The 24135-nt window shown below is 46.4% G+C and overlaps 1 long non-coding RNA gene across 1 annotated transcript in view; it reads right to left on the reverse strand.

The window, feature by feature from the left end:
- Positions 1–5118: 5118 nt before the first annotated feature.
- LOC135388482 (uncharacterized) overlaps positions 5119–24135 on the reverse strand; it is a 278759-nt gene continuing 259742 nt past the window's right edge. Inside the window, exon 5 of the long non-coding RNA XR_010421404.1 lies at positions 5119–5178. This is a non-coding gene — a long non-coding RNA (uncharacterized LOC135388482). The remainder of the gene's footprint in view (positions 5179–24135) is intronic.

Genomic DNA, 24135 nt, shown 5'->3' on the forward strand with positions numbered 1-24135 from the left:
GTTGATGGCTATTAAGACAGAGATCTCCATGCTGCCAACACAGCACCGAGCAACACAGTAATTTTTATTGGTGCCAATAAAAAAAGTTCCACGATGCTGTCTAGGCGATATCCACTCAATGCTGCTAGTCGCTTTCCAGTACTTTTCCACCTTCAGTGGTGCGAGTGCATCCTATCACTATGCCTGACTTCCTGGCAAACTTAGGGAGACCTCTGGCTGCACTGAGGAAGTGCGGCACCGCAGCACTGTTTGTTGACTTCGTCTGGTGCACTTTATCGAACAGGAAACGTCACACTGGGCAAACTGATTGAAGATGCCAGTTTTAGTTATTTATAACCACATATGCTTAGCAGTCAACATTTTAAGTGTTTGTTCCTGCAAAGGTTGCCAATAGCCAAGATTTGTGATCATTTCAGATGCGTACAACCACTTTGTGAAGGAACGTGCAAGCAGCACACCGGATCAAGCAAGACTGGGAAGCTTCAACCTCCACATGCGTTCATTTTTAAAGATTTGAATAAGCAATAGTACCCCTAGCACCTTCCCCTGGCACAGTTTGCCCTTGGCGCCACCCGTTCCTCTGTAGAAGAAATAAAGAAGTTACTATTTCAACGGAACCCTTTCAAAAAAAATGTCTGAGGTTACCCCAGAAAATCCTGTTTTTTTTTAGGTTCTTCTGGGATTACCCCAGAAGTGTTTAGGGTAGCCCCAGAAGTGGTTAGGGCCACCCCCAGACGGGTTATGGTTGCCCCAGAAATTGCTGGTGTGACCTCAGTGGATGCATGAGGTTACTTCAGAGGTGATAAGTCTCTGTGATTTGCGGATATTATGGGCAAGTCACTAAAAAGTAACAGTTGTAACCACCATGCTCGAATGTAGTTATGCTCAAGAAGTGGTAATTATAAGTTAATTAAATAATCACGTTGCAGGACTATGCAACACTTGCAACACAGCTGATATTGAAACAAAGATAATGCATGGCCTCTTGTTCACATAATTAGTTCCTAATCAAACAATCCCTTTCATATCTCATGCTCCGTAATAAAACGGTCAGTTGGTTATAGTTTTTGTTTTATTTAGTTATAAGTTTTGAATTAGCCATCGTTACTAGCTTTTCGAAAGTAATTGAGTGGCGCTCCAAGACTAAATGTACAAACGCTTTGTTCCTTCACCATGAGGATTTCATTGCACAATTATAGTGCACCAGGACTGCATATGCCTATTAAAAAAATATGTATCTGCTATTCATAACTACTTCTGATGCTGCAAATGGAAACCGTGCCAAGTATAAAAAAGATTGGTTCAGATGGAGTGGTAGTCACATCACAAACATATTACAAGGACCAAAGGGCATATATTTGTTGCCAGCAGAGTGTGCACTGTGTGGCATGAGCGCATTCACAATATAAATAAGAGCAAGTTCCAACATCTAGCTACAATCGTATAGGTATCACTGAGTTAATTATTCACACAGGGAGGTATGCAGAAACACCAAAATGAGAAAAGCAACACTGGGAAGCTCACATATACAGCAGTACAGGCAGCACACAAAATTAGGTTCTCGAGTGAACACCCAAAACATCCCAAGCATTCTTTTAAGCAGAAGCTGTGCAAGCGCTGATATTTGTCATGATGTTCTGAATTAGTTTAGTTAGTTTCCAAGGTGTTTGGTGGAACACTCAAGAACTGCGATGTACCCACATCAATAAAAATGGCTACACTTTCTACGTCACAACCCATCAAAATACAGTCGACCCCCGTTTATCCGGACTTCATTTATCCGGATCCCGCGGTATCCGGACAAAAGGCAGGGGAACGGATTTTCCTCCATGTATTTTGTTCTCGTTTATCCGGACTTCAGCTTCCGGACTCGGACAAGAATTCCAGGGAACGGAAGTGGAAAATTCTTGTAATCCAGCTTCAGTTATCCGGACTACGGTGAGTAAGAGGAGACGCTGACCCCGCTTCGTCACCCTTTTCGCTGTGTTGGGGTTATTCCCGTCACACGTCAGGGACCTACATTCCTCCGTAGGGGAGACAACTGTGCACGATGACCCATTTCTATTTGTGGGCGTTGGGTCACGTTGACCAGTCGAGTCATTTAGAAATATCTCTTTTTTTTTTTTTTTTTGATTGGGTGTTAGCGCCGCGAAGCAACTGTGGCTATGAGCGACGTACAGATGTGGACAGACGGAGAGAGGATAGCAGGAAGGAGTGGGGGACAGGGGGGTTAGTATGCGTCCTGGGCCGACTTCAGGGGGAACTGTGCCGACATTCGTCTGGAAAGTCTTCGGAAAACCCAGGGAAAACCTCAGACAGCACAGCCGGCGGTAGGATTCGAACCCACCACCTCTCAGTCTTCAGCACGACCTTGGTTACCACCAACGAGCGGACGCCAGAAATATCTCAAGCAACTGTCCGGTTCTAGAGGGGAAAACTCCAACCCGAGGGCCTGCTGCTTACGGCCCGTTGGCCGATGAAGACATTCCCCTAGCTGAGCTGCGATCCATGATGCAGAGGCTCACTGCGACTGCCGTATATGATGATGCGGTTTCTGACTACATTGACGTTGATAAGGATGATGACGCATGCGCAGCTATGACTGATGACTGTGCGATTGCTGCTGTTGCCTCCGATGACGTGCAGCAAGCCGGTGCCGATGACGCCAGTGAGAAACAAGGCTACGACATTGACACTTTGCGTCCGCACTGAGATTCTTCGAGCAGCGCAACAGCGTGGCTGAACTCTATGCAATTAGCAAAAGTTTCCAGGAATCGAGTGCCTACACTACTATGTAGCAGCTGTCATTGACGAGATTTCTGTGTTTTAATTAAACCTTGCTCTGTAGGACGTTTCCATTCGTTCGTTTCATTTATCCGGATGCCCCGGTATCCGGACGATTTCGCCGGGAACGGCACCGTCCGGATAAACGGGGGTCGACTGTACAAATATTTTGTCCATCAGGTGGTAATTCACACTTGCTTATGTGGCTAGCTCCAGCTAAAACAGAACCAAGAATGGATTCTCTGCATACAAACAGAATCTGCTCCTCCCGCTTTTTTGGGTATCACAAGCACTTGACAAAACAAGCCTTGTGTAGTCTTGATAAAACGTGTCTTTGTTGGCCTCGTGTGTTGAGCACTATGCACCGTAACACCATTAACTACAGCCCTGAGATAGCGCTGAAGCTCTGGTAAGCGCCCAAGGCGCTGCTCAATTAGTTGTTGGACGAAATACCGAGTGGAGTTTGATCAGAGTGACACCTTGATGAGCGGAAAAAAATGTTATGCCCTTCAGGAAGGTCAACAAAGTATGCAAGGTTGTGTAATTTTTGCCTCATCACACACCGCTCTTTGGCGCCGTCTGGCGTAGAAAGGGTAGGAAGCGGGAAAGGAATAGACGTACACACGTGAACATGAATATCGTAATCACCATCAAAATTCCTGATGGTCGGGACACCGGGTTCGCACGTTTGTGCTGGAGTTACTCATCAGTAATAGATGTGATTGTGCCATGTTGCTTGCTAGCAGAACTCATGGGTATATTGTTTGTATGTATGTAATTTCTGTGGGTGTGGAAATACTGCCCTCTGATTTGCGCCCCCGACTCCACCGCCTGTTGTTAACTGGAGGGGGAAGTTATACATGTCGTTCAAAACCATAACCAGCTAATTTGTGCTTGCAGATACGCTTATTGAAAGATTTCACTGCAAGTGCTGCAGAAGAGGAATGTAGCAGCGCAGTGTGTCTCCCATTGATGACGGAAGAGCAATGACAGGTAGCAAATCACCTCTCATTTGCCGAGCTGTTGCAGCAACTCTACAGGGAGTTTCAGTTAAATCCCCGGCCTAAATAATTTACAAACAGGTGCTCCAATCGAAGAACTTTCTTTCTTACGAGTACCTTTCCGGTACTGCCTACAAGCTGCGCGCAGCGTGAACGATTGGGCGGTGCTCATTATTTCTATAGAAATTCAAATGAATCTGGTGAAAAACATAACTTCTAATACAGTGCGACATCGGCATTAAAATTGGTGCTACACCTATTAGGACCTTCAGTGGACATTTTTTAGAGAAAAATTTGCCGGGTCAGCGGGTCATTTGCTGCAGTAACTAAGTGGTTGAGCAGCAATGAACTGGTAATGAGCACCGCCCAGTCATTCACACGGTGCGCAGCTTGTAGGCGGTATCGGAAAGGTACTCTGTTCGAAAGAAGCTCTTCGATTCATCCACCCGTTTGCGAATTACTTAGCCCGGGGATTTGACCGAAAGACCCTGTATACGTGTGTATTAGAGATGAAATTTGAATGGTACAGTACCAAAGTGTTAAAATTTTGCATGGCAGGCTTAGTTCATTTCCATAGGCTGTTAGTCAGCTTTGCAGTGGCAATTAGGTATCATAATGTACAGTGTTTGTGCCACGTATATGATTGCGAGGTGAATGAGGAGCCAAAGAAATAATGCTGCCACACAATACATCAAAATGAAGTACATCTACCGCCCGACACAAACCGAAAATGAGTGAAAAATCGCTGCTGCTGTAGGACCATGTAATTCACCAAATTTGTGCCAGCAGTAACAGCAGTTCCTGCCTTCGTCGGCATTTTGCAAAAAATTCTTTCAGTGTACCTCACGATGCAACGCCCAGATTATTATCGACTAAAGGAGGTAAACTTAATAATTTACCTTCTTGACAGTGCCCATATGACTTGAGTTGGCAAATGACTTCCAATGTGATAAGTGCTTTACTTTGTATTGCAATATCTTCGACAGTTACTGGCAGCCGAGGAAGCAGCATTCTCTGCAGTGCCCCAGCCGCTTCAGCAGTTGGGTGCGGCAACCAATAAAGGATGAGTGTTCTCAGTCCTTCTGCAGTGACTTCAACCAGCCAACGATCCAGTGTTGTCGGCCACACTGCAGTTGCTGCAGCTGTCAACTGCAGCCAAAGCAACAGCGTCATCGGCCTGGCTCTAGAATCTTCAATAACACCCACCAGCCAAAGAAGCACTGTCATCAGCCCTGCTCGAGCAGCTTCAGCCACCACTTCCAGCCAAAGAAGCTATGTCATCAGCCCTGCGCAAGCAGCTTCAACAGCCACTGGCAGCCAGAGAAGCGGTGTCATCAGCCCTGCTCTACTAGATGATGATTTGCTCATGGAGGAGGCCACAGCAGGTAATGACCTGAACACAGTGCACCTTTGCAGTGAAAATTTTAGTCCATTAGCGTGTAGGATGCTGGCTATGACATCAGGATCTGCATTTTGTCTGTTCTGTAAAACTTTGTTTACAGACACCAGAAATACAGTCTAAGCTCGTTAATATGACCAAGCTTGTTTCTGCCGATTCTGGTCATAAAGCGAATTGTCATCCTAACGAGAAACAGACATACATGGGAGTGTTCTATAATGAGAAAATGGCATAAACTATTTACATGCTTGCAAGACAACTCCGATTGCGAGACGGCCCCAGAAATTTGGTGCTCAGAGTTCAGAAAAGGTTTCACGCCAACGAGCACAATGCCGAACTGCACTGTATTGGCATTTTTCAAACAGCGAACTCTCAGAGTGGCATGTGCGCTGGCCCTTCGCAGTGGAGCGCGAGCACTTGTTACATGTTTGCTGTCATAGAGATCTTCATCTTTTGTCTGCCCAAGCTTGTGAGCATCAAATACATTTTAACTTGTGGTGTTTGTAATTGAATTTTACTTGGTGCAGACCATGAAGTGATGTTGCAAACACCACCGCCACTGGTCTGCCAAATGCAAGAAGAGCCCTGCGAACACATCGTTGAAGGCAGGTTGTAACACGATTACGTTCAGATATCACGTGTTTTATTTTTGTATCGCGGCAGCCTTGCCAGTGCTTCGTGTTCATCAGGCTTTGAGAAGGCATTGCAATCATGATCTTGCCAACCTATGGTCGTGTTCACTTTGCTCGGGGGCTGCACAGGGTTGCACAGGGATAGCCCCCGTCTTACCTTTCAGCGAAATTATGGGAGCACATATTCTAACGTCATATTATTGCATTACGGACAGCACCATTCCTTAAGGCACGGAGGAGGGTGAAGTTGAGATGGTAAGCTGCTGTTTGCATTGTTTCTTTATACATTATTCATACGACCTGACTTTTTCGAGTTTAACGCAAATTTACCCGAAATCAGAACAAAAAACAATTCCGCAAACTTGCTTCTCCGGCACTGTATGTAACACCTATCACTGAAAAGTTTACAGTAAAACAGCAAATAGCTGATTTATTGCACTTCGTGCCGAAATGACTCGTGCTCCGATCCACATCACGATCTCAACTGGCTAGCGCGGGGATCAAACGGTAACAACATTGCAAACATCGCAGTTTGCGCAACAACCAAAGCTGTTCGCGGGATCATCGATGCGCTTAGAAGTGCATATTCCGGCAGTGCGGCACTGACATTACTACACGAGTACACCGCGGTTCTTGTTTCCCGACTGCCAAACAAACGTAAATGGATGATTTTTTATTCTACTTCGAGTATTACTGACAGATCTTGTTTTGGAAGCGAATTTTGGCCTTCGACTAATAATTCGGACTGCTCGATAATTCGGACCAATTTTGTGGCTCCTGGAAGTCCGAATTGTCGGTCGACGACTGTATTGCCCGCAAGTGGCGAAAACGAGGCATAGTGCGCTACATTATACTGTGCATAAGTGTCAAATATAAACACTTGCGGTAAAGACTTGAGGTTCACTGTGATGTATAATAAATGATGATAAGGAATAAATCCCAAGTTTGCCTGCAGATTTGTATGTACCATCGTGCTCTTGAGAGCTACTCCGATAGTCAGATGAAACGCAAATATGACCGAATTTACCCGATTTTCACTCCCATTGTGCCAGTCATGCCCTAATTATTTATGTAAGTGCATTGATGTACGACTCTTTAAAGTGATACTTCGTTTTCACAAGCTTCATGGTGGTAAGTCGAACTGTTTGTTTGAGCTAAGCAGTAATAGGAGTTATTGAACACATTTTACAACATAGTAAATATACCAGGAAATTCATGGTGTGTTTGAGTTAAGCATAAATTTCGAACTTGTCCGGTGTTTGGCTGAAGGCAAGTTCACTGTATTGTGTAATGGAACCATTTTCTCACATTTCTCTGGGAGAGCTTGCAGCCAGCTGCCACAAATTCTTTCAGCATGAATTTCCTCTTATTAAGCACTTGACCTTATGCAGAGTCACCCCAATGTCTTCTCCATGGGCCACGCTTTGTCGAGTTCATCTCTGAGAGCGCTGCAGTCATGATGCAATACGCCGAGATCGTGATAGTATGACAGATACCGCACGTCCTGACACCTTTTCTATTTGAGTATGATATATGGGTGAATTTATATGATTTTTTGTGCATGCACATGCAAATACACGGAGCTCCATGGGAGCAACACAAAAGGCATCCTCAATAACTCCTGCGACAAATTCAGCGCTCAAAAATGGTGTCAAGACATGCATTTATGTTAAAACCGATAACACCCCAGTGCGAAGGTAAACACAGGACGAACACAAACGAAGCGACGACAACACAGCACTGACTGCAACCAAAAGAGTTTATTCCCCCCCCCCCCAGTCCAACCACCTTCCTTTTAAAACCTACTACCTCCTCTCCACGCTACCACAGCATCATGCAAGAAACATTCTATCTTATCGGACAAAGTTACAGACGACACGCTTACACACGAGTCCCCCAATATATTTATCGTTAAAGGAGCAGTCTAGAGGCCCACAACTTTGTTTCTGTTTTTGGTCAGTACGGAATGTTAGGCGCCGAAAACAGTTTTCCCACAATTAGTGCAACCGTAGCGAAATTGGGACATCTGCAATAGCTCCCCCAACCTCCCGTGCGCGAAACACCCTCGTTCGCCTTCACGATGGGCACGTGATGAGCGCCACCACGCGCATCACTATGTGACGCAAGTGGAAAGGACGCTCCTCATTGGAGCTGGGATCACATGATCGAGGTGAGCAACATCGCGCAGGCCGGAGCGTCTGCTACCGCTTCGGAGACGCCACGCGTTCTCCGGCTACGTGATGTCCGAAACGGGGGGTTTGAAGGCTGTCCACGACACAACCACGATTTTTTGGGACCGCAGATACCACGGGAAGAACGAGTGACGATGATGATTCGTGTTTTAATGGCGCAGCGGTAACTACAGGAAGAACGAGTGGTGAAGCCCGAAATTAACTGCGCTTGTACAGCGAAAACCTCGTGCTTACCGACAGTGTGCAGCCTATCCGACCGTTTTCACCGCGCAGTTGGTTCAGTGGCTAACAGGTGGCGCCACAATACCGCCGCCATCGCTTGCTTTCTGCTACTGTGAATTCTGAGAGCGCACAGAAGCCACGGATATATTACTCTTGTGATCGTAATCTTATTTTCTCAGGCTGCATATATGCTTTGTTTTTTTTTTAGAAAACGTGATATAAATCATATAAAGAATAGAAGTCAACAAGAAACAGCTCGCAAATAGCTCGCAATGTTCGTAGCAGACGGTTTTTCCTACGAACGAATGAGGGGCTCTCTACCACCAACGTCACAGTAGAGTGGGTGTGGTCTGCAGTTGGAGCGCTCCGGCCTGTCACCGCGGCAGCGATTTTCCAAATTAATTGCACCGTGGCGAAACAACTTTGGACAGAAATATTTTGTAGGAATGCTTTTCACATACTGCTTTACAAGATGACAGCAGTTTTTGGCCATGTTAGATACCACTTTAATGCTCCTTTAAAGCTCCCAAATATAACGAAGCCCCTTGCCTTTTGTTTTGATACAAAACTTGCCTGCTTTTGAAATCGGGTTCGCAACCCCTACACCGTGCGAGGTGTCCACCTAGTGTTTTTCAATTTTTTTCTTATTCTGATTATGTTCCCTTAGCCTTGTGTTTAAGCAACGTGTTGTCTGTCCGACATATTTCTTCCCACATTTTAACGGAATGCAATACCAACCAGCCCAAGTTTTAACTTTGTTCCATGCATTTATGCTCTCTGATTACCGTACGAGTTAGATTGCAACCTTCACTGCCGTCATCTTGGAGATGAACTGGACAAAAGTATGGACATCTGTGGACAAAAAATTATATCTTGCGTCAACTGCGTTTGCCGTGCGTGGACGGAACTGTCATATCGTCGAATGGCAGTGCAAAAAGCAAACAATAAAAATGTCCCCAGCGATCTCACTATCGTAACAACCAAAGTGATTCTGGAGCGGGTGGTTCCGCCTTAAGGGAGCTCACTATAGTTACCTTTACTCAAACTCGAGCCCTACTACATCTTATTGGATGTCAAAGCATTTGAGGTCCACATTTAAGGCCTTTAGCCTATGTGGACCACCTATCGCAATGAGTCCTACTACAGTTGGTGTCGCTTGCAAACCAGATGCTAGAGCGAGAGTATCTTCTAGGTGAAAAGACAAGGCATGAGGCATTGGTGAGTAATACTGTTATGTACTCCGTATTCTTAAGGGCACATATTCACAATGCTTGTACAACTTGTCATATATATGTATATCCATTACGATGGCTGGAAGGAGCATTAAAGACCATAGAAGAGGAAACTTTTAAGTGTGGTTTGATAGTCGACACTATATGGTGCCAGAAATTTTACCTTGCCGCTTACGTGGAGAGCACAAGAATTGTTTGCATCTCGTGCGAGGGAGGCGCTCACCCCTACAATCAGAGAGAGCATACCAAACGTCAAGGGTGCGCGCGTCACAATGAAACAAATGAATTCCTCAATTCATGAGTCATTTTCAGCATAAAATTTCTTGTGCAGGTGCATGTTCTCATTGGGACTTCCTGCATTTAAGGCTGACCTAGGTGACAGAGTCACCATAGCCGCCGACAATCTTATTATCTCGTGCCATGGAGTGCTCTTCCGACTCCATCTTCGTAAGAGAGATTGCGAGGGGCATTTGGGCACCACAACAACTGCAGGGCCGCAGCGTAACAGGCAAGCCCTGCCAAAGGTTCCTGAAGGATGGGGCAAAGGGAAAGCGTGCCTTGACTCCTCCCTAGCTTGCAGCATTCAAACGTAAAAGACATTCTCCTCCCTATCAGGGCAAGTACGTGAAGCACACCTAGATGACGAAGGATCCTTTTTAAAAGTTATAGTACACCTAAAATTCTAAACTAAGTTTTACTAGCTATAGGCTAGACGCACTATGTCCAAAAGTTACTAAGTATGAAGTCCTTGTACATGGTTACCGCAGCCTCACTTTGTATTGCTATTCTTTACATCCATCCATACATTATCTTTCGGAGAAGTGAATAAAGACTCGTATTTGTTTCACTAACATCCAGCAAAGGAGCAAAGGAATTGGAGATCGTGACATTTTTGTGCAAAACACTACAGCTCGGACCCGACTGAGCCTGCCCCAATTTATTATTTTTTTGCATGGCTCGAGTTTTTGTTCATTGTGTTTAATAACTGACACTGACCACTCCATTGCACATCACATTATTATTTCCAAGCTGGGAACAGATTGCTTTGGCTTTGGACAGATAATAATAATTTGTGGCCTAACGTCACAAGACAGGTGTGAGAATGAACAATACCACTGTGGCCCGTCTGGATTACCTGTTGCTTACCAAGAGTTCTTCAACGTGCGAAAATATCTTGGCACACGGCACACTGTTTTGAAAGTCCCTTGATGAACACGGCATGCCAGCGCAACTTGTACCCCGGATTCTGACAGACTTGATTGGCTTGAAATGTTTTTTTTATGAGTATTAACAAAAAAAAATTACTTCCTCAACAGTCCATTTATGATTCAAGAAAGAAGGAAGCATAACTGAAAAGGTTAGCATAATGCTGGGCTCAAACCCACATCTTCTGAATTGCCAGTCCAGGGCTCTATATTGGGTTTATCATTATTATATGATAATATTAATATATTCATATTTTTCAAAAATTTTCATATTGCATTTCAACTAGCTGTACTAGCTCATGTACTGCTATATTAATCCCATCTAGTGCTTTCACTTATTACAGTTACTATTGTTCAGTTACTCGGAAATGGCTCTGTGACCAGAAATCTTCCCAGTTTTATCCTACTTATTTTTACTGCTAGCACTGAAAGCATTTCAGCGTGCCCAAATTTTGCTGAAGAATGTTGATTTATGTAGATAAGTTACTCTTACCGAGAGCAGTATTTTACTTGGTTAACTAATTCCTTTTATCAAGTTCAGGTTGCTTCCAGGGATATGCCACCAGGAAGGTGTCCAGCAAGGGGCAAACCTTGACTGAAAGAATGGACAAAATCAGTGGCTACCTGGCAGAGTTTCTAAAAAAAATGTGACATCTGTGACCCGTAAATAGTGTTGAAATTTTACATTATGTGTTTGTGTTACCTGGAATCCGTAAAGACCCATAGACGTGAAATCCATGCAGAGTCCTACATGTACGGACTCCATTCCAGGCCATAGGCCAATGGAGTCCGTTGGGCCGTTCAGTTATGTCGATACAGTACAGCTTTGAACGGAAAGTTGTATGTTTTTTTTCTACTAGGGTTGCGGCAATTTCCACCACTGGTGGACTGACAATTGGTGGAGCCACGATTGGCACATGTCCTGTGCTTTCCGCTAAGGAGGTCGACTGGACGCTGCATGCACTTTAGTCAACCGGACGCAGTCACTATAGAGCACTAGAGTCAAGCGGAGAACAAATGGTGATTCTAAGCAGCGTACCTAACTACAGACTGCTTTCAGCATATTAAAATAGCCTTAATCAATCTTAAGAAATCATTCTTAGCTTTCAGAGCTGTTCACAGCTCTTAGGATACATGCTGCCAGTCTCCTGCTGAGATCTCAAATACTGGAATCTTGCAATAACTGATACCCATACCATACTGCCCGGTCGGTTAGTTTTACACCTATAAGCCGCAGATTACCTGATGAGAAAATCTTCCAAGAGGTGGGGTGCGGCTTATCTGACTAAACAGTATCCAGGACAGTGGAGAAAACTGTCCGGAAGCGCGGCCACTGACGATAATCCGCGTGCTTCTCTAGGCAGTTAACCTTCTTTCATCCACGTGGCTTCTTGGGAAGGGTCGGTGGACCCCAGTCGTTACAATTCCGGCTTTTGCCATTCTTCATGTTATGATCTCGTTGCTATGAACCGGTCGCTTGCAATAGGTCTCAGGCTCCTCGAATCAGTAACGGGCATTGGCCCACCAGTACCATCGCGCTTGGCGCTTCATATCGTGCTCTTCTTTTGTCTTTGAGCTACGCGGACGACCTCGACATGGCACCCTCACCCCGGCACAGCTACACCACCTATTTCAAGCTGCGAATGTGGACATCGCCTCGGAAACCGAGCAGCAGGACGAAAGGTGTGTCAGGCACTGGAGGAAGGCAGCGTTTGTTCTGGAAACTGTCCCCAAAGCAACGAGGTCCTTCCAACATGGACTTTCCCTTACAAAAATGGACATTGACTCTGTATTGACTCTTTATTTTAAGGCTATGTATTATATTGACATCCTATTTCATTTATCAGTTTATTGACTTCTGTAAATAGAATATTTATGTCCTTCATAATGATTTTCTATGCCTGTACTATTGTATATACATGGGCAATACAAATACAAATTCTATTGACACTCTACTCCAAATTGGCCACCATGTATATATTCAGAAGTGTCAATTGACATTATGCAAAAGAGACTCCATACAAAAATACCAAAAAGCGGGATCGGTAGCTGCCATTCGCTACACCCTGGCATGATTTAGCTTGTGTGTGTGTGTGTGATGCAAAACACAAAAGCTACAGCTATATAATTACTCTTACTTTGTTTTATTGCACGTTCCACAATGCCGCGTAGCCGCAAATCACTTTCAGGACGTACCCTCCACGGTGAACGGGGGTTTATGGGAGTAAGACATTTCCTCATTGTTTTGAACCTCGGTCACCACACATTTGCTTTTGTGTTTCTCTGTGTTCGTTTCTGGCGCTTCCCATAACGAACAATGAGCGCACGTTGTTTACAGAAGCTCAAAAAGTAAACAGAGATAACTATAGTGAGAGAAATATAGAGAGAACTGGCATGTCCGAAAAAGTCACTTCGAAAGGTTATGAAAATTCTTCCCAGTACTGCCCTTAATAAGAGAAAACGGGTACTACATATTATTTGCCACGCTAGGGGACTGGGTGATGTAGGGGGAAGGCTCTGCCAGCGTGCTCTGGAGTGGCGGTTCGGTGCCCCCAGGGGAGGGTGAAAGATGGAGGGGAGAGATGATTGAGGCACAGGAGAGGGAGGGAATGTGTGAAGCCCTCTTGCTCTGGGATTTGGGTAGTTCAAGGTAACTACCCACCACCGGTAACACGTGAGCATCCTTCAGTAGTCTTGATTGGGATGCTCCAAGTACCACGGTAACTATTGGCGAAGCTATATACCTGTAGCATGCGTGTCTTGCATCACACACACATAAGATAAACCATGCCAGGGTATAGCAAATGCAGCTGCCTAAACCGCTTTTTAGCAGCTTTGTATGGGGTCTCTATTGCATAATGTCTATTGACACTTCTCAATACATACACGGTGGCCAATTTGGAATAGGAGGTCAAATAAATTTCTATACACAACCTACCTTGTTTGTTTATACTCAGAGTTTTTATAGACCGTCAATATTTTTTTTTCACAAGGGAAGATTGCCGGAGCTAGAGGAAGCTCTTGTGACTTGCATTCGGACGCTGCCAGAGAGAACTCGCACGCAGTTTCCACGGTAGCGATTCGACTGAAAGCCAAAGAGCTGGATGGTGAAATGCGCATCGCCGCCGTTGACGTCGGCGATGCGCATTTCACCATGGTCATGGTGTTTTCGATTCATGAAAAGGAACGTCGTATAGAATATTGTCGCGGATGAAAGCAGACGAGCGAGACGGCGAATAATCGGCGAACACTTTATTCAGCTGCCTAGCTGCCTAACACACACAAAAGCGGTAGCTCTTATACACAACCAAGGTAAAGAATGCTCCTGCTAGGAGCTCACAAGCTTTTATACACATCGGCGAACATTGTAGAAAGCGCGCGTCGGTGAAGAAGAGCAAGTAGAGAAGCCTCTCCAAGGTCGTCGATTCGTCCATGAGATTGATGCGAGCGAAGGAACAGATGCATCTGGAAGCATCGCTCGCTAATCAGCGCGGCGTGTCGTGGATCTCAGCCCGTCGCTCGACGCCTCGCCGTCCGTCGTTACTGTTACGTGTGGTCGCTTCAAAGATGATACGTGGCATTGCCCCCTCCGTAGACGTGGCATTGTCCCGATGCCAGAACCTGTGTCGGTCATCGCGTTTCGTTTGCACCCTGCCGTTATCGATGAACGCAGTTGTCTCGTAGTAGTTGTTGAGTATTTGCAGGACACTGGTAAGGTTTCGAGCGTCGCGGCGGTCTGTGTTGCTGTTCGTCGAGTTCGGGGAGTGGTCGCGTCGTGAGTCAGCAGAAGCATTCTGCTGCCGTGGAGAGTCTTCAATTGCGGCGGGGCGACTGCCGCGCTGAGGACCGGAGGCGTCAGATGAAAATCCGGGTAGACCCAGTCGTCTGTACGGGCAACGGTGGTAGACGTGGTTGGCTTCTCCACAGTGGTAGCAAAGCAGCCTCAAGTCTGACGTTCGCCGTACGTCTGTCTTGCGATTGAGTTCCTGGTGCTCGTGGCGGGTTGCTGAATGGTGCAGGTTGGGCGGGTCGCGAATGCACCCGGTGCTGCCGTGCCGCGCTGCCGATGGTGGCTGTCGCACTCATGTGTTATCCGAACGTCAGAACGCCTGCGACCAAGACAATATGCTTGACCCCTCAGACGCGACCAAAGACCTTGTGACCTTCTAGATGCGACCATGCGACCGGCTGGAGCCAGCGGCAGCGGGCTAAGCTGCCTATGGCGAGCATTACTTGCCATTGCGCAACACCGGTGACGTAACGCGGGTCGTAACAGTCCGTACGGTTGCTCAATATACAGGAGAATGCGCGCGGGAGAGGAGGAATGCGGAAGAGACACTTCAGGCAGGCTCCCACAGCTCCCCCCATAGTTTGAGATAATTCAGGCAACACTGGACATGCAACCAATGAAAATCAACTATGATGCCTACCATTCGGCCAATAAGGAGTCTCTCAGTTTGACTCGCCTTTCGGCCCGGTCCTGGCTATCATCGGATTTTGCTTTTCCTGGTTTTCATGCCTGACGCTCGTTATTCCGTATTCCACAACAAGAAGGCAAATGTTGGACAAAATACACATTTATTTGAAACATCGTACTGACTCAATAGTCTGACACAAATATACACTGTGCGTACAGAGTCCAAATCGTAGCGTTCGTTGACCAAGTTCGAACTCGCAAAACACACACACACAGTCTACTCCGAGAAGCGAGCGACGCTCACACGAGTGCATGCGATTTCACGGTGAGCATCTCCTTTCGTTGGTTGCAGTGCGAAGGTTACAACGAAGCGCGAAATGCTTGTCGCACGGACACTGAATCCTGTCTCCGTTGCGACACTGCATTTGAAAATGCGACGGCGCTCACAAGTGTTCCCCCGGCGTCAGCTCACCACTGCATTCCAGTTCTGATCGCGAGAGACTGTTCGTACGTAGGATACTTGTGTCGAGAACATCACAACACGCACTGAGTCACTTTGACACACGAACAAATCTGCGAACAGACTTCTCTTTCAACAATGCGGTCATACGGTCCTGTCAACTGACATCGTCGAGACGCCGCTGCCACTTCTCTCTTCTCTTCTCGTAACTGCCCGCCAGATCGGCAGCCCGCGAAAGAATGCTCTTTTGAAACTTTGCCAACCAATCGCGGAGCGCGCAACCTCCTTCCGCCAATGGGTATCAACTATGATGCCTGACGGAGTAATGCCACGTGTTTGTGACGTGGAAACATTTTTTTAGAGCCGCGAAGAGGGGGAGCTGTGAGGGCCTGCTTCAGGCGCGCGCTTCTCACAGAGTGGAGCGATGTCGCCCGGAAAAATTTCTGGCGTATTGGTTTCTCGGTGGGAAGAACAGTTTCCCGCAAAAAAAGAAGAATGTGGGGGTTCGGGAAATTTCGTAGTCCCTTAAACACGCATAGAGGGCTGTACCGCGTAAAAAGCCTCCCTTTCGGGATTTCGGCGGCACCGGGGATATTCCAAAGAGTCATGGAAAATCTGTTGACAGGGATACCAGGTGTGGCCGCCTTGTTGGACGACGTGATCGTAAGCGGACGCACAATTCAGGAACACGACAGCCGAATGTCGGAAGTTCTGGTGCGATTAAGCCAAGCGGGTCTAAACCTGAACGAAAACAAATGCGTCCTTGCGGCACAAGAAATCGCATTCCTGGGATTTCGAGTTGACTCTAAAGGCGCAGATATAGTCTGACGTCTGCTGACGTTTTTGGTGTCGCAGTCAGCGACAGCCGAAGTCAGACACGCTACACCAAGTCAGTCGGGAAATATGCGTGTATAGTCAGACGCGCGTCAGCAGTGGCCTGCGGCTGTGGCGCATGCGCAAAGTCGCGCTGACTGCAGCAGCGCGACAGCGCTGGTCTGACTGCTCGAACACGGTCGGCGAATAGTAGAACATGTTCTATTCTGCGCGAGCGACGTCCTAGCGCGTTGAAGGCCGCCGGCCGCGCTAGCCGCTGCACTATAGAGGGTGTGATTTCCCGCGGCGTAGCGCAACTGTGCAGCGTGCGGATGCGCAGCACAGTTACGTCGGACTATTTCTACGCCTTAAAGGAATTCGCCCAACGTAAGTCAAAGTCGACGCTATTCAGCAGGCAAAGGAACCATCGAATAAATTGGAGCTTCAGACTTTGTTGGGACTCCTCAACTTCTATGACCATTTCTTGCCAAACAAAGCGACCGAACTAGAATGCTTGTATCGACTACTTGATAAAAATTCCACGTGGAAGCGGACAGAAGAGCACTCGGCTGCGTTTCACAAAGTCAAGCAGCTTTTGCGTTACGACCGCTTGTTGGTTCACTACGATTTAAACCGCCCTATCACCTCGAACATAAACGCATCCTCCTACGGATTAGGAGCCGTCTTATCACACATCATGGATGACGGAGAAGAGGCTCCGATCGCTTTCGCTGCTGGAACCATGACAGGAAGCGAAAGGAACTATGCTTAAATTGACAGTGAGGCCCTTGCTGTCATCTTTGGGATAACGAATATTCGACAATTCGTTACAGGAAGACTGGTAAAGATCTACACGGATCACAATCCCTTGGTCGGCCTGTTCAACAACTGCACTCATCACAATAATGATGCTTGACGCGTGTCGCTGGGTTTCGATTCCAAAGTTTTCGCAGCATACATATGCTTCGTGGCACAACTTCACATCCGAACAATGTGTTGACGAGTCTTAACAAATCATCTAGTGCTGTCCACGTTAGTCCATGTCCAACAGCAAACGAAATGATCAGGGCAATTGCCTCAGATTTCTTTGTGCTGGAATTTGGGAGCGTTTCATCGCCAAATTCGTTGCGCTCCACCCGCGTGTCAACGGTCACCCATCAGGGAAACTTTTGCTGAGCCGCGAGGCTTGACGTTCTGCTTGTTTTCTCATGCGGTACCTTGTTGACCGTGGGATGATAAAGGGAGCGCCTTTATTCAAGTATTGTTTCTTCCGCTTCACCGTCCGTGACTATGTGTCGGAACTGTTGGAATTCGATTCTCCCCTTGCCTCATGGTCATTTTCGGCAGCTTCCAAAGGATCCATAGCTGAGAACGCCCGCAACGCATGAGCAAGCGCGTACGCGTGCCTTTCGCAGGATCAGACAGCGCAAAGCAAGAAATATAAACACTTAATTCACCAGCGGCATGTCCTATCGTAGCCCGCGAAGCTCAAGGAAACTGATAACGATGATGATGATAGTGACTACAAACAACCACGGGTGCTAAATTTCCTGATATTATTTAGTTCAGCGTAGAACTAAGAACAGCTTTCACAATAACGTCGCCGAATAATCTAAAGGGCGAAACGCAATGGACGTTTTCTCAGCGTCAAAACGTCGCGCGTACGCCATGGCCTTGCACACGCGACGAAGAAACGCCAGCGAGGCGACCACCCGAAACGCATGGGACGCGTACGGAGCGAGTGACGCACGCCACTGTTGCTATATTCGTCGACCACAAATATCTGTTAGAACGTGCAGATGCTAAGTTAAATATAAATGGTAGCGAAGGCGGGAAAAAATACGAAATCTGTGTTAGCAACCCTGCGCCCTTCATGATACACATGCGAGCGTGGTTGTTGAGGGGCACACTACGAAGGTAAACAAAAATAATTTAATCGGAGGGGCGAATAATGTCTGTACTAATACAATATGCATGTTTTTAATGTAGCAATTCGCGCGGTCTACTAGTAATACGTAAGATTATAGACAGAGCCGAGTACTCTTCCGGTTCCTGTCGCTCTCCATGTTGTTAGCTACGAGTTTGCTGTACGTTGACTTTGTGTCACTGTCATGACTTTGTGACTGTCGCACTTTGTGACTGTTCATAACCGTTTTCTTCTTCGTCGTCGTCTTTTCAATTTCAAACCACCAAGTCCAACTTTCAAGTCCACATTTCAGAACAGTAGCCAGCTATTGCTTTATTTGAGTGTCAAGAATGTGGACAGTACTGACTTTGGAACTGTCGGTTCCTCTTCCTGCCTTTGCGACGTTTGTGGGTGCGTGTGAGGAAGCCTTCAAAGCCAACGTTAAGACATTCCTCACTACCCAAGGGGTCAGGTTCAAGCTGTGTGAAGCGTTGGACATACTTGTGCCAAAGACATTGAGTTTGTGTTTTTCATCAGTGTATGATGATCTATTTCACTTTTTTCTGAGGGTACGACTGTTCTGGTTTGCACGAGAAAGGAATGAGGAAGTACGAAGTAGTACGTTAAAGTAGCACAGAAGTCATTTTTAACACCCAGTTTTCTTCCTATAAAACTGTTAAGTTTGCCAGTAAGATGCACCATGCGAAGTAATTTACACCACAGAGTAATAATTATCGCAGAAGTTGAATTTAAAATACGCCGCAAAAAGCGACCGTGCGCAACGGTGGTGAAGAGCAGTACCAGCCTGTGATCTGCCTGGAACCTCGCGCTGATGCTATAAGGAGAACTGTCGCTGATTGGCCTAGAGAAATGTTGTCTGCTACTCCGCTGTCGTCTGCTACTCGGCTGTTCGAGGTTCTGATAAAGCCTTTCTCCTTGCTCGGTAATGCTTCGGCCGCTCCTTCTATCCCCAATTCTCCGGGAAAACTTGCAAAACAGGTTTACGGCGGCAAAGGGACAATGCGCTGACCCCCACTGACCGGCAAACCAGAACGAGTCTCCTTATGCCGTCATCGGTGACGTGGCATCATACCTCCTCATCCTCGTTATAGCTGGAGTGGCGAGTTAAGGGTGAAGGCGCGGAGCTATGTTTATGTCAGTTTTTATCTCGGAAACAAATTGCATACATCAAAACCTTTCGCGCTATTCGGTATAATGACACACACACTTTCATCAGATGTCTTAATCTGAAATTTTTTTGGATGGCCCTCTGTACTCCTTTAAGCCAGAAGGCACTGCAGCAGGCAGCGAGACTAAGTTCGTAATCTCTGCACGTTGTTGTGATGTAACCAGAAGTTTTCTTTCCATGCAAAGGGATATGCATGGTTCTGTTGTCTATCCAGTGCTTTCAGTTGTAATCTAGGTTACACATGATCTCTTGTAATTCTTCCATTCCTGTGAAGCATACGATTTGTCAAAGTGCACTTTTGCACATAGCTCCTTACTGTGTTATTTGTATTTTGACAGCCATGCAGAGTTCAGTAGTCTGTGCCAATTATTTATATGGTTACTGTTTGTACACCTGTGTACATAGGTACCTAGCATACATTTTCTATTTTGAATCTTCAGCAGTTTGCCTATTCTTTGATACGTATTAAGTGTATACCTGTGTACATAGATCCCTAGCACGCAATTTTATATTTTGAATCTTGCGCTGAGTTCAGTGGTTGTGTGCAAGTATGTAGGAGCAGTTATGTGCAGGGCTAAGTACCTTGTGCAGCTTGCAAACCTACACCACATGGCAAAATGTGCACAAAATAGCAGAAGCACAGAACATTGTCGATGCTTTGACATTCCTTTAATACAAAACTGCTGTTGTAATCAAAGTATAAGTGGTCATCAGCAGGGTGTGTACACACTGAACAAGGTTATCATTGCTGGAAGCTGATACTGTTGTGCCTGTTTTGCAAGATAAAGTATCACAGACTTCTAAAATGAGCTAATGGACTTGTGCCTTCTTATTCCCCCATAGCATTCGTTACAGTGCCAAAAACTTTGGGCAGACATAGCACCACACAGTATGCAAATATCATATAATGTGATCTTCAAGTGCAATGTTCACTTCCACCTTCTTTGTACGAGAGATATGTGGAAAGTTCCAGATGTACATGAGGACAGCTATAGCAGCATGCATTGGACATTAAGGTCCTGGGCCCCACCTGTGTTTGCTGGAATTTGTACATTATCCTTTCGTGCTTATTCAGTACATGGACAGTCATACTGGTTATCCTGCACATTATTCTGTCGTGGGTATTTATGATGAAAGATGGAAGTCACGGAAAAGTCACTGTGTTCCAGCCTCAGAACATCAATTGTCTCATGTGGGTATTTATACTGTTTACAACAGCATGGCGAATTTACCTGTGATAAAAAAAAGTAAGCCCCCACCTGGTCTCCTGTATCCTTTGTTGCACGCGTGTCGCTAGTGTTGATTCTTCTCTGTTTACAAATTGTTTGAGTTTTTGCTCTGATGAAACATGAAAGGCTTCGTTTGTATCTGTCCCTTCTATGTTGTTCCAGCTTCAGACCATCAGTTTCTCTCTTGTTCAACAGGTGCCGCTTGCGTCGATTTCCGTCGTATGAATGTGTGTATGAGTCAGCAAAAAATGTAAGAGTGGAAGGAGGGTGAGTGGGAGTGAGTGGCTGGTTTGTCGTCCCTTTCAGATGACGCACCCCGAAAGTCGCTGGAGAGGCGTGTTAGCTTAGCTCAATTGGTAGAGCCCTGGACCGGTAATCCGGAAGATGTGGGTTCGATCCCTACAGCTGGCTAACCTTTTCAGTGACTTTCATCTTTCATCGTTGATTTCTTAGGCAATTGAGGCTTTGTTTCTATCTGTCCCTTCTATGTTGTTCCAGCCTCAGAACATCAGTTTCTCTCTTGTTCAACATGTGCCGCTTGCGTCGATTTCCGTCGTATGAATGTGTGTATGAGTGAGCAAAAAATGTAAGAGTAAAAGGAGTGAGAGTGAGTGGCTGGTTTGTCGTCCAACAACAACAACTTTATTTTCGGCCTTGGAGGGTGGGGAGTTTCATCGCAACAGGCGATACTCTACCCCATTGCTGGGTGGAATGGGGGGAATGAAATAACGAGCCCCGTCACAATAACGATCGAAGTCCGATGGTGTCCAGAAATGTCAGAAGAGCTTTGAGCGCAGAGCGTTGCTGGGCTGGATTGGGCCAGGGACCAAGCAATTTCGGTAGGGAGAAAGGGCGAGAGTCCAGCTGACGAAGAGACTCGGAGAGTGTGGTTCGGGAAGGTTCGTAGTGAGGGCAATGAAGAAGAATGTGCTCCAGATCCTCAAGAGCACCACAGTGGCAGCAGGGGGAGAATCTATTTGTCACAAGCGGTAACGCCACTGAGCTGTAAAGGCCACATCGAGGCGCATGCGGTGGATTAATGCAGCATCCTGACGAGATGTGTTTCGTGGCATGCGGAAAGCGAGCGTGGGATCAACTCTGTTCAACATAGAGGGGGGAAGGATGTCGGTTGTCCGTTGGCGGGAAGCCAAGGGTGTCACTAGACGTCGCAGAATTGAACGGCGGTCTCCTCTGAGCAGAACAATACGGGTCCGGTTCCGATACGAGAGTGCTGCTTCTGCGGCGCTGTCGGCCTGCTCGTTCCCCACGACACCACAATGGGCTGGAACCCACGGGAGAACTATCCTGTGGCCTGCGGCGTAGATAGTGCGGTAAGCCATTAACACGTCTGTGACTAGGGGTGCGGATGGGCCTCGGATGCCGGAAGTTTCAATTGCTTGAAGTGCAGATTTGGAGTCTGTAAAGACTGCCCATTCCCGGGGTGGAAAATCAGCGATGTGTTGTAGAAAGAAAAGGATGGCATAGAGTTCCGCAGCTGTGGAGGAGGTTGGATGTGAAAGGCGTCTTCCGTGCACGACGCCTTCGGATGGAATGACGAAGGCTGAGGCGGACTTGTTGTTTCGGGATGCGCCATCAGTATATGCTGCCGTAAACGTAGAAAACTTCTCGTCTACCAGAGCATGAAAATGGGCTCGGAGGACTTGAGGGGGGACCTGATCTCTTCTTTGCAGAAGGTTTGGGAGGCGTACAAAAGTGGGCGGTACCGGTAGAGACCAGGGGGCTTCCGGCGGTATAGTGTCCTTAGTTATGAAGCCAGTGAGAGTCTGGCGTGTCCTCTGCGCTACTCGATAGAAGTCGCTTCCAGGGCGGTATCGAATTTTCCTGAGTAGCGGGTGGCGGGGAATGTGAGCATGCAAACGGAGGTAGTGCCGAGCAGGGATGGGCAGTATTTAAATACATTGTAATTAAAATACCATTTAAATATAAATACATGTATTTATATTTTGTATTTAAATACAGACTTGAAAAATGTATTTATAATTATATTTAAATACCAATTTTCGGGTATTTATTCTTGTAAATACTTTATGAATACTCTTAAATACAGAATATACTGACTCATATCTTAAAGTTGTCCTGCATTTGACCCTTCGGGAAGAAGGGCCAGTTTGGGGCGCAATTATGTCGGGTTTGCGCTAGCATGCGCATGCGACAAACTATTTTAGATGGCGAGTTTTTCACTGTTGTTGCGGAGAACGGTCGTGACTACCCAATTACATTGTTCTACGAAGCATCTTCGTCAAATTTAATACAAGCATTTGTTCATCGGCACCTGTGGAGATGCTGTTCGCCTTTGCGCATCTGATTGTACGGCTGAACAGAAGATGCCTAAAAGAAGCAGTCTTCGAGAAATTTCTAATATTAAAATCGCCATGATAATCTAACAAATAAATGCTATTCTTTCTTGCTGATTTGTCCTTATGATCATAATTATTTCTATAATTCCAGATGACATCTTCCTCACAGTATTTATGGTAGTAGTTACCGGTATTTAAATACAGTATTTATATTTTGTATTTAAATACTCATGTTGAAAACTATTTATGAAGAGTATTTCAATACCCCTGTCAACAAAGTATTTTGTATTTATATTTAAATACTCAAAAAATGTATTTATGCCTATCCCTGGTGCCGAGCCGTTTCCCGTTCACGGAGAACTTCAATCGGGAGCTCACCAGCTTCAGCCAGTACTTGCCGTGTTTCAGCCATTCTTGGAACTCCGAGGCATCGACGAAGGCTTCGAGCAAACAGGGACCGAAGTGTATTTAATGAAGTTGTTGATATCCTGTGCAGAATAGGAAGGCTGTAAAGCACAGTTGCCCTCGCCAATGCCGCGTGAACCGCGAGCAGGGAACGCTGATCACAGCACCATCCTGAGCCAGAAAGATGTTGGATTGCGGGGAGCCATCGCTGCACTTTAGTTTCAAGGTGTTTAATGTGCCGAGCCCAGCGCAAGTCCGAGTCGATTACCACGCCAAGGAAGCGGTGAAAGCGTACTGGTTCTAGCTTCTTTAAACCAAGCCAAAGTGGGAAATTGGCCATAGCTTTACGCGTGAAAGGGAGCTCGACACACTTTTCGGGTGAAAGGTCCATCCCGAGGTGCGTGAGGTACGTATGGATATTGTTTAAAGCGAGCTGCAGGCGGCGCTGGAGAGCCGGGCGTGATTTTCCTACTGTCCAAAGGGCGACGTCATCTGCATACACGGAGAACGACACTTTGCGAGGAATTACTGATTGTAGGCCGGCCATCACCACGTTAAAGAGTGTCGGGCTGAGAATGTTTCCTCGGGGGACTCCTTGAGGAACAGGATGCTGAGGGCTTTGGCCTTGGGACGTACGGACAGCGACAGTTCGGTCCGTAAGGAAGTCTTGGAGCCAGATGAAGAGCCGATCGGATACTCCAACACACACTCCGCACACAAATGTGCGAGAC

Source organism: Ornithodoros turicata, chromosome 3, assembly GCF_037126465.1.
Source record: "Ornithodoros turicata isolate Travis chromosome 3, ASM3712646v1, whole genome shotgun sequence".
Lineage (NCBI taxonomy): Eukaryota > Metazoa > Arthropoda > Arachnida > Ixodida > Argasidae > Ornithodoros > Ornithodoros turicata.